This window comes from Artibeus jamaicensis, unplaced genomic scaffold (assembly GCF_021234435.1).
Source record: "Artibeus jamaicensis isolate MK-2021 breed Jamaican fruit bat unplaced genomic scaffold, CSHL_Jam_final contig_64, whole genome shotgun sequence".
NCBI classification, from domain to species: Eukaryota; Metazoa; Chordata; class Mammalia; order Chiroptera; family Phyllostomidae; genus Artibeus; species Artibeus jamaicensis.
In genome coordinates, this window is record NW_026521911.1 from 1,944,180 (window position 1) to 1,953,752 (window position 9,573).

A 9,573-nucleotide genomic window follows, 5' to 3' on the forward strand; every position below is an offset into this window, starting at 1 on the left:
ATTAAGCACAAAAGAACTCCATGAGAGCATTTTAACATCTGTAGATGTGAGTCCTTTGCGCAGCCGTACCATCATTTATTTAGATTTCTACTGTTGGGCCTTTATGTTTTCTCTTAACTCCTATGTTTCAAAACATTGCAAACACACTCAAAAATTAATTGAATAGTACAATGAACACTGGTAACCATCACCCACTTCAATAATTATCAACATAATTTTTCTTTTCCAGGCATTGATCTGATGAACATTCTTGTGCATAAATCTTTGTCCACACAAAGATTTAAATGTTTCCTTCCATTTACACCGAAGGGAATTCAATTCAAGTCACTTCCTCAAACCTTCACAGTGCGTTCCCAGAACACCCCAGGGATGTGACGGATCAGACCCTGTTCTGCTCTTTGGAGGCTCCAGTAGGGGAGGTATACACTGGACTGTGATCAGCAAGGGCAGGAGCAGCGTGACTGGAGCGTGCCCTCCTTCTAGTAACAACCTGTTTCCCAAACCTCTGCACAGCCCTTTCTTCCCTTGTGTGTGCCACATGGGGGCGCCAGAACCTGAGTCATTCATGGCCTCCTCTGGAAGCCCTCCCACCAGCACCCTAGGTGAGTGACTGGGTGGGTTCTGTTCTCTTTCTCCTAGTGGCCATGGCCCTCTCGTGGGAAAATGAAGAAGGCGGACCCACCAGTGCTGTAGCATGGTCTCCCACCGTTAGCCTGCTCTCATGAGCAGTGTGTCCTGGGCTCTATTCCCCAGCAACTGCTTCTAGGAATTCCAGGGACCCATTTGAGTGCCCCTCCACTTTGAGTTCCAGGAGAAATGAATGCCTATTAAGATCATTTTCCACTTTTTTAATGAATTTATAGAGGAAAGAGAAGGAGAGAAATATCAGTGTGTGATTGCCTCTCGTGCGCCCCCTACAGGGGACATGGCCTGCAACCCAGACGTGTGCCCTGACTGGGAATCGAACCAGCAATCCTGTACTTTAAAAGCTCAGCACTCAATCCACTGAGCCACAGCAGCCAGGGCAACTTTCCACTTTTTTACAGAGGCCTACAGGAAGCAGCTCATCACTGTGAGAGTGACTCAGGCCACAAATCTGCGTGGTAGGTAAGGTCTGCCTCACAGCTGCCCATTCTGGGAGCCACTCCAGTGTGGGCAGTGTCAGGGACACCCCAGCTGCAGTAGCAAGGTTAGGGTCGTGGGTGGAGGAAGAGAAAATGAGTCACCAGGGACTTCCAAAGGCCTGGCCGAACCGATGTCCAGCCCAGCCCAGATTTGGGCCCCAGTGGGCACAGGCTGCGGAGAACCGCGAGGACAGATGTGTCTGGCCTGAAGGCTGGGTGAAGGGACAGGGTGTTTGCTTTCCTGACAGGTCTTCTCCTGAGCTGGGAGCGTCTCTAGTCTTGTGACCTCCCCCGTCTGGGCAACTTGAGGGGCCATGGCCAGGCTCTGGGCCTGGATGTATCCCCCTGGGCTGCCTTTTCAGCTATGACTCCAACACTGCCCTCTGGCCTTGCCCCTGCTCGCCCCTGGTCCTCCTCTTAATCAGCGAACTGGCTGAAACCAGGCCAGAAACCACTCCCCAGATGGCCAAGCAGTTCGGGCAAGAAGGGAGGAAAGGACCAGCTCACATCCTGAGAATCTAACAGGGGTGTCAAACTCATTCTCACTGGGGGCCACATCAGCCTCGCGATTGTCTTCAAAGGGCTGAAATAATTTTAGAACTGTATAAATGTAACTACTCCTTAACGGTAAGGAGTTTAAATTACAGTGGGCCCTTTGAAGGCAACTGCGAGGCTGATGTGGCTCCTGGTGAAAATTAGTTTGACACCCCTGATCTAGTGTTTGTTGGCTGGCCATGGGCGAGTCACGTTGTGTGCATCACCGCATTTCTCTCCCACAGCAGCAGCCTCGTTCTGCACTCAGTTCACAGAGGAGGAAGTCAAAGCCCAGCCCAGCAGTGTGAGCGAGCGCTCAAGCCCAGGCTGGCCTGACTCCTGCCTGTGTCTCTTTCCTTCTCTCTGCCTGCTTCCTGTGCTGTCTCTGAATCTTTGTGCACAATGCCTCCCTCACCGGCTCGTCCTTGCTGCTGCTCTACTTGCGCTCTCACCCATGCCCACCCAGCTGCACATGCAGCAAGGTGGGTGCACGTGTGTAGCCAAGCCCTGGAGGACACGTATAAGGCATGTCATCTGGACAAGTCACTTCACTTCTGGGAGCCTCAGTTTTGTCATCTCATGGAGGTTGTTATGAGAGTTGAAGTAGATATTATGTGTAACCCTGTTAGTATCTTGCCTGGCTAGAATGCTCAATAAAGGTTAGCTATTTTAAAATTTTAACTACTTTCATTGTTATTGCATACATGCGTTTTTTGTACACTCTCTACACATGTAACAAGCCACATGCAATGTACACAAGGCAACAAGGACTGCCTCGAATACCAGCACGCCCATGTAAAGACCCACAGTGAAACAGTCAGTCACCTGCTATGTAACGTGCCGAGGTACCTGAGCAGCTCTCCTGGGGTGGGGTTGGGGAATACCTGTGGGACAGAGGCCAGGGAGCCCAGTCTGGGGTCCACCCAGGCAGGCTGGGAGGGAAAATTCATGATCAGTGTGTGGTCTGCAGACCAATCTAGGACCTTGTGAGAATCTTGAAGACTGTCTCTCACATCCCACCCCAGACATTGTGAATCAGAATTGCATTTAATAAGATCCTCAGAGCCCTGGCCAAGTAGTTCAGTTGGTTAGAGTTTTGTCTTTACAGGGCACATACAAGAATCAATCAATGAATATATAAATAAGTGGAACAACAAATCGATGTCTGTCTGCCTGTCTGTCTCTCTCTCAGATCAATCAATCAATAAAAAAACATAAGATCCTCAGAGCATCAAGGCAGATAGGAGGGAAGTGGGCAGAGCTGCTGTCCTTGAGTGGGGGAAGGCTGGCCCTGGGCCTGTCCCCAAGTCTCCAGCCTACGCTCACAGCAGGCCGCCACACCTCCCGTGTCCTCCTCTGTGCTCGGGCGTAGTGCCAGGTGTAAGGGTATCCAGCTCAGCTCTGGAAGGACAGCCTGCCCCCCTCAACCCTGTTCTAGAAGAATATAAATAGTAAGTTTCTCCCCGGTCCTTCCCAGGCCTCTGACAGTGTGGGGGCTGGGAGCCACTCCAGGGCTCAAGCAACTGGTAGAGGGCGCCTTCCTTCAATCCCGCTCCTGAAGTGTGTCCATATTCATCTATGATTCTCCCACCCAGCATCATGGCAGCAGGCTCACTGCCCGAACTCCGGCCGACCTCACCTGCCTTGAGTGAGGTGTGGGCTTAATCCCTTAAGGCTTTGGGAGCCTGAAGCCTGGGTCGCTGCCCCTTCCCTGAGCCTGTTGGGGCTAATTTTAGGGCTGCCTTGACAGCTGTCTCAGCTCAGCCTGGGTCAGTGCCCAGCCACTCAGTGCTGGGGTCAGCTGGGGTCTGCTGGAGAGTAGCCCAGGCCAGCCCCGGCTTTGGCTGCAACATAGAAAACTAGAATCCTTAGCCCCTGGCCACCATCTCCACTCCCCAGAGAGCACCCCTTAGTGGTGCCCAGCAGGATGGGATGGGAGCTGGTCCTGCTCTCAGACTCTGCAGACAGACAAATCAAACCCGTGGAAACCCAGAAGCCACAGAGGTCGGGGAGCTCAGGCCCTTGGGAAAAGGCAGAGGGGCCAAGGTCTTGGCCAGAGTCACAAGCAAGTGACAGCAAAGCTGGGGCACGAGTCCAGGTCTCGTGGTGTGCGGCTGGGTTCCAGGGTTGGGTAGCAACTCAGAGGGACCCAGCATCTAAAATAGCCCATGGAGGTCAAACCCAGCGTTAGTGACTTTCTGCCTGGATGGTGCACAGAGATGTCCCTTCTCAGGGTCCCTCCCTGATGCCAACCCAGTACATGTTCTTGTGTCCCCGTGCTGTGTCCAGCTGTCAAGGATGCTGGAGCAGATGGCACCTGGGATAGCTGACAAAGGAAGGATTTTAGCCTCTGAGGACAAAGGAACTGAGTGTTTCCTCTGTCACCAGCATTCTGGTCCCTGGTTCCCTCACTGATGAAAGGGATGAGGCGACATATACAGACTGGTTGGGAGCACAGAGGAGACGCATGGAGGATGAAAAGAGTTGCCAGGACCTCGGAGTGAGCTGTGCCCGCAGGGCTGCCAGCAGGCTGAGAGCCTGCGCCCCCTCCCGTGGGGAACCTGGCTCCTTCCCACGGGGATTCTGGAGCCTGAGGGGCACCCACCCCTCTGTCTGCTTCCATCCCCGTTCTGTCTTCCACCCAGTGATGATGCAAGAAAACAGGTCTTGAAACCAACCTCAGCAAGAGGAAAGGAAAAAGAAAGCAGGGGTCACAGAGGGAAACTGTGGTTCTCCCTCCTCCCCCAGCCTTTGCTCCTTCTGCCGCCTCTGTTGTCCCCCGACTCCTGCCGGGCCCTTCTCCCTGTTGTCCCCCACCTCCCAGCTCCTCACCCATCCCTTCCCCCCAGCTCCTCTGAATTCCCTGACGCTGGAGCCCTGTGTTCTGGCCCCTGTGACTCCCTGGGCTTGTGTCTGCGAGTGGGAGTGTGGGTATGTATGTGCATGTGCACACGGGGCTTTGCAACATATGGCTGGCGCTCAGCAAATATTGAACAGCCCACTTCAAATCCTTTTGGAAACAGGGCTATGTGTTCATGAATAAATAGATAAATATTGACTGAGTTTTAAAGTACACACATGTACCCTGAAAAAAAGCCTTGTTTATCCATTCCGCCCAGTAACAAGTTGATTCCTACAGTGGACTCTCCAGATGACTGCGAGGTGGAGGAATCGCAGGTTTAGGAAGGAGGGAGGCATTCCAGGCGGAGGGGACGGCTTCAGCCAAGGCTGGGATCTGGGGGACGCTCAGTTGTCAGGGGAACAGCATGGTGACCTGAGGTGGTAAGGCTGGCAAAGTCCAGATCAAGGAGCAACTTGAATGCCAGGCCAAGGAACTGACTTTATCCTGAGGGCAATGGGGAGCCATGAGTGAATTTTGACCAGGGGAATGATGAAGCTGGATGTGCTGTCGGTAGGTTCTCGCACTGGCTGTTGCGTGGAACATGGATTGAAAGCAGAGAGAGCGTATCAAGGAACCCTCAAGATTCAGCGGAGAGAAGATGAAGTATGAGGTTGAGAAGTAGACAATCCCCAGGATGTCACAGAGGGATGACAAGGACTGAGTGAAAAAGGGGATGAGAGCAGGGAGGGGCTGAGGAGAGGCTGTGTGACCTCGGGTTCCTGGCCCCAGCGACCAGCTGGCTGGAGGTGACATTGCCGAGGCTGAGAGAGGAGCAGGTCGGGGAAGATGCAGAGTTCAGCTTCGGACGTGCCAGGGGATGTCTGACGAGAGGTGGGGATGGGTCCGAGGGCTGGGGCCCGGCAAGTCTGAACAGATCCTGTCTGAGTACATTCTCCAGATGCCTTTCAGGTGTCCCAGGTACCCCAGAAGGGTCTCCTGGCGCAACCACTAAGGGTCTCCAAGACGGCCTGGGATTGAGTCCCAGAGAAGAACAGGGGATAGGAACAGCAAAGGGTCTGACCAGGATGAAGGGGAGGGTCTGGAGCCAAGGATGAAGGACACCCTCAGGGCACAGAGGTCTGAAGAAGGGTGGAGCGGAAACCAGCCAAAGGCGGGAGGGGCTGGCAGAACTTAGACAGCAGTCAGCCGGAGGCCGCCATTGTACAGACAGGCAGCAGGAATCCTAGTGAGGGGCGGGGACGGGCCAAGCAACAGAGGAGGCAGACAGATCAGCAGCTCCTGGCCTTAGGCTGTCCCCGGGGCCACCCTGGCTGGGAGTGGTCAGCTTGAAGTGACTCTGAGATTGAGCTTTCTGGCCATGCCCAGGTGTTATGGGCTTGTCTGGTCCAGAGGCGTGAGCTGGGGCAGACAGGTGAGAGCCCAACCTCTCACCAAGCAGCACCCCGAAACCCACTGTCAGCCCAGCTCAGCCTCTGCTATTACGTTCTCAGCCCCAGGCCCCAGGCTGGGCTGCTGCTGAGGGGGGAAGCCCAGACCCTGACCTGGGGAACTCACAGCCCAGCGCTGAGCTCACTCCCAGCACAGGCTGCTGTGCATGTCAGAGGACAGGGTGGGTGGGTGGGGGCGGGCACTGTGGCGTCACAGTGTGTTCCACACAGAGTGAGCTGCGATGGGGGCAGTTTTCATCAGCAAATGCCTCTTCGGCACCTGCTCAGTGCCAGGCTCTGTTCCAGGATCTCAACGCAGTGAACAGGTTTGTGTTTTAACTGGAGAATGACAGTAAACAAATACACAACACGTGTTATAATGCCGAGGAGGGACGAGTGGGATGAAGAAACACAGAGCAGGGTAGGGACACGCAGGTCAGCGGGGAGTGTGGAATGGCTGTTTGATAGGAAAAAACCCGCTTGTGGGCCTGGTGGTCAGCGGGGAGTGTGGAATGGCTGTTTGATAGGAAAAAACCCGCTTGTGGGCCTGGTGGTCAGCGGGGAGTGTGGAATGGCTGTTTGATAGGAAAAAAACCCTGCTTGTGGGCCTGGTGGTCTGGGTGATTTTGGCCAAGTCCCTGCTCCCGACTCCCTGCCTCAGTTTCCTATTGGGACTCGAGCTGAGATATCTCTGAGGGGCCCCCCTGGCCTGACTATTAGAAGAGCCTGGGGGGAATGACCAGCCTCTCTCACAATGTCAAGCCCCACCCACCTGCTCCCACTCATCAGACCCCCTCCACCCAGGACAGCTCAGCCCCTCCTGGCAGGGAGCCTGGCAGGAGATGAGGGGCCAGGGTCCCGGGCACTGCCCCAAATATAGCCTGGCAGGTATAGGTGATTCACCTGCTGGTGTCAGGATCCAGGAAACTGCCCAAAGTAGGGGGTGTGTCAGGAGCACCTCCTGGCTGGCCTCACCTGGGAGGGCGCTGGCCTTTCTTAAGGATCCTGCTGCTCTCCAGGAGGCCCAGACTGCAGCCAAGGTTGCAAGGGGCCCGGGACCTTGCCACTGCCTGTCCTCTCTGGGCTCAGTCTCCTAGTCCGCACACAGGGGAGCGTTGGGGCTGGATAATCTTTAATGCGCCTTCCAGCTCTGAAGGCCCGTTCTGTTGAGTACGTTGCAGGAGGCCCAGGCCTCTCTAACGGTTCCCTGGAGGCTCAAGGCAGAGGGAAGTGGCAGATTCCGGGATGGGGGTGGGGTAGGAGAAGGGTTGCCAGGTTTAGCAGCAAAAATGTGACTTTCAGATAAGCAATAAATAATTTTTTAGCATAAGCATGTCCCCAATGTTACTTATGCTAAAGAATTATTCACTATTTATCTGAAATTCGGATATAACTGGGCAACTTACATTTTCTCTGGCAACTCCCGGCGGGGAAGGTGATTGGAGCTAGGACTGCAACCAAGGAAGGTCCTAGACTTTCAGATGACCAGAGTTTTGGCCACCTAGTTTGCTGTTCTTTGGGTCCCTTATCCGTGGACATCTCGATGCCTTATTGGAAGTAAGGGGATGAAGGGGGGAGTACCAGGAGCTGGGGGAAACCAACAGCTTCGTAGAGAGGCAGTGAGGCCCTGGGGCCCCCAGGGGCAGCACCTGCTGCCCTGAATCCAGCTAACCCCCCATTGCTCCTCCCGTTGAACAGGCGGGTCTCCCCACTGCCTCCTATGCAGCCCAGACACATTCCTGCCTCCATGGCCTTACTCTCTTCCTGCCCCTTCCCTTCTGTGCAAACTCTACACACTGCAGGAACCCTCTTGGCTAATTTTTAGCATCAGGACTGCCTCTTCTGAGTTCCCAGAGCACTGTCAGGTCGTTGTCTGACATTGGCACAGAGCCATTCAATCAACGGAGCACCCTCTCTGTAACAGGCGCTGGACACATCAGTGCTCAGGACAGACACAGCCCCCGCCCCTTGGTGCTCACAGGCTAGTTGCAGACAGGTGTACAATCGCAATGTGGGAAGATAATTGCCCTTTCACAAGGACTCAGGAGTCCATGCGACTGGAGGCATCATGGGATGGCGGGGCATGTTCTTCTTAACTCAGTCCCTCCGCACAGCAGACTTCAATCAATCTTAGTGGAAGAAATGCAAGTGCTGAGGGAGAAAAAAGGAGGGAGAGCCTCTCAGGAGACCTTCCCCATTGGAGGAGGAAGAAGGATTTTTCAGATGGAGGGAAGAGCACACCATAGGCCTGGCATGTGGGTGGAATGACTCGGGGAGGAGGATCAGTACAGGCTGGCCTGAGAGGTCACCAGGAAAAGAGCCAGAACTGGGCAGCTCGGTACACGTTAAAGACCCACGATCTGGGAAGGCTTCGTATCACGGTGCACCCCTACTCAGAGAGCGGCCTGTCCTGTGAGGTTCTACATTTCTGGAAGGCAAGGGCTGGGTCTTCCTCTTCTCTCTTGCCCTCTAGGCCTAGGCTGAGAACACAACACAGGAGACGAGTTGATCAGGAGCTTTGGGATGGATGATGGCTCCTTGAGACTGGCTGAGAGAACCAGTTACACCATTGGGTATTGCTGGGCACTGGATACTGCTGGGGCAATTTTAGCAGGTGATCATATTCACTCAGCAATATGGGGAAAGATGAGCGACTCTCTGCCCTACATGGAGGCCCCTGTGGCATGGAGTATGCTTGCCCAGACCCTTTCACAGACACAGTCTGGGATGATGCAGTGACGGTGGCAGGTGATGTCTACCCACTTGTCACTGAACCCCCGCTGACTGAGCCAGGCCCTGGCAGACGTAACCTCCAGCACCAGTTTTAGAAAGAGAAGCAGGCTCAGGGAGGTTAGGTGATTTGCCCAGGGAGTTCAGGCTCTAGATGCTAAGCCAGGATGACCCAGGGCTGAGTCTCCAGCTCAGTTACACTTAGCTGCCCTTATTTTTTTAAAGTAATTTCTGGGACACTGCTTGTGTTTGGCACTTAGAAAGTCATGCCAGTTTTATACCATTTTGATCTTTGCTACTCACATTGCAGATGCTGTCGCAGCTTTTGCTTGTCTGTGAAACTCTGCTGTGGCCTTTGCCCAGCAGCAGTACATTAAGGAAGGAAGGAAGGAAGGATGGAAGGAAGGAAGGAAGGAAGGAAGGAAGGAAGGAAGGAAGGAAGGAAGGAAAGAAGGAAGGAAGGAAGGAGAAATGAGGCTGGCTCCTCTTAGGGTTCACTGGCATTTTCTCTGGGTGCCCCACCCTTCCTCCAGCCCACAGCCCTGCCCTGCCCCGCCCTGCCCTGAGTCATGTGGCAACCCCGGCACACTTGGGACAGCTAGTCCCTCCACATGCAGCAGTGTTCCTGCTCTGCAACACAGGCTCATACCATCCTCCTTGAGTCACCCAGAAAGTAATTCACTCCCTCAAGGTATCCAATGGCCACCATCCAAGTTTACTGCTAGGCAAGTTTCTTCTTGGGTATGCAGTGTGCCATGTCTCCTCTGCTAGACCATGAAGGCCTTGAGGACAGTGTGAACCTTAAGAAGGAATATATTTGCCAAGAAAGACTCCCATGGTAAACTGGGACAAAATTCATAACCAGAGTCTAGCAGCCATTGCTGATGCAGTCTTC

General features: G+C 54.1%; 1 long non-coding RNA gene across 1 annotated transcript; it reads left to right on the forward strand.

Annotated features, from left to right (window-relative positions):
• Positions 1 to 236: 236 nt before the first annotated feature.
• Positions 237 to 2,268, forward strand: LOC128628270 (uncharacterized). Its single transcript, XR_008392584.1, has 3 exons — positions 237 to 602; positions 1,047 to 1,107; positions 1,904 to 2,268. It is a non-coding gene; the product is annotated as an uncharacterized LOC128628270 (long non-coding RNA).
• Positions 2,269 to 9,573: the final 7,305 nt, after the last annotated feature.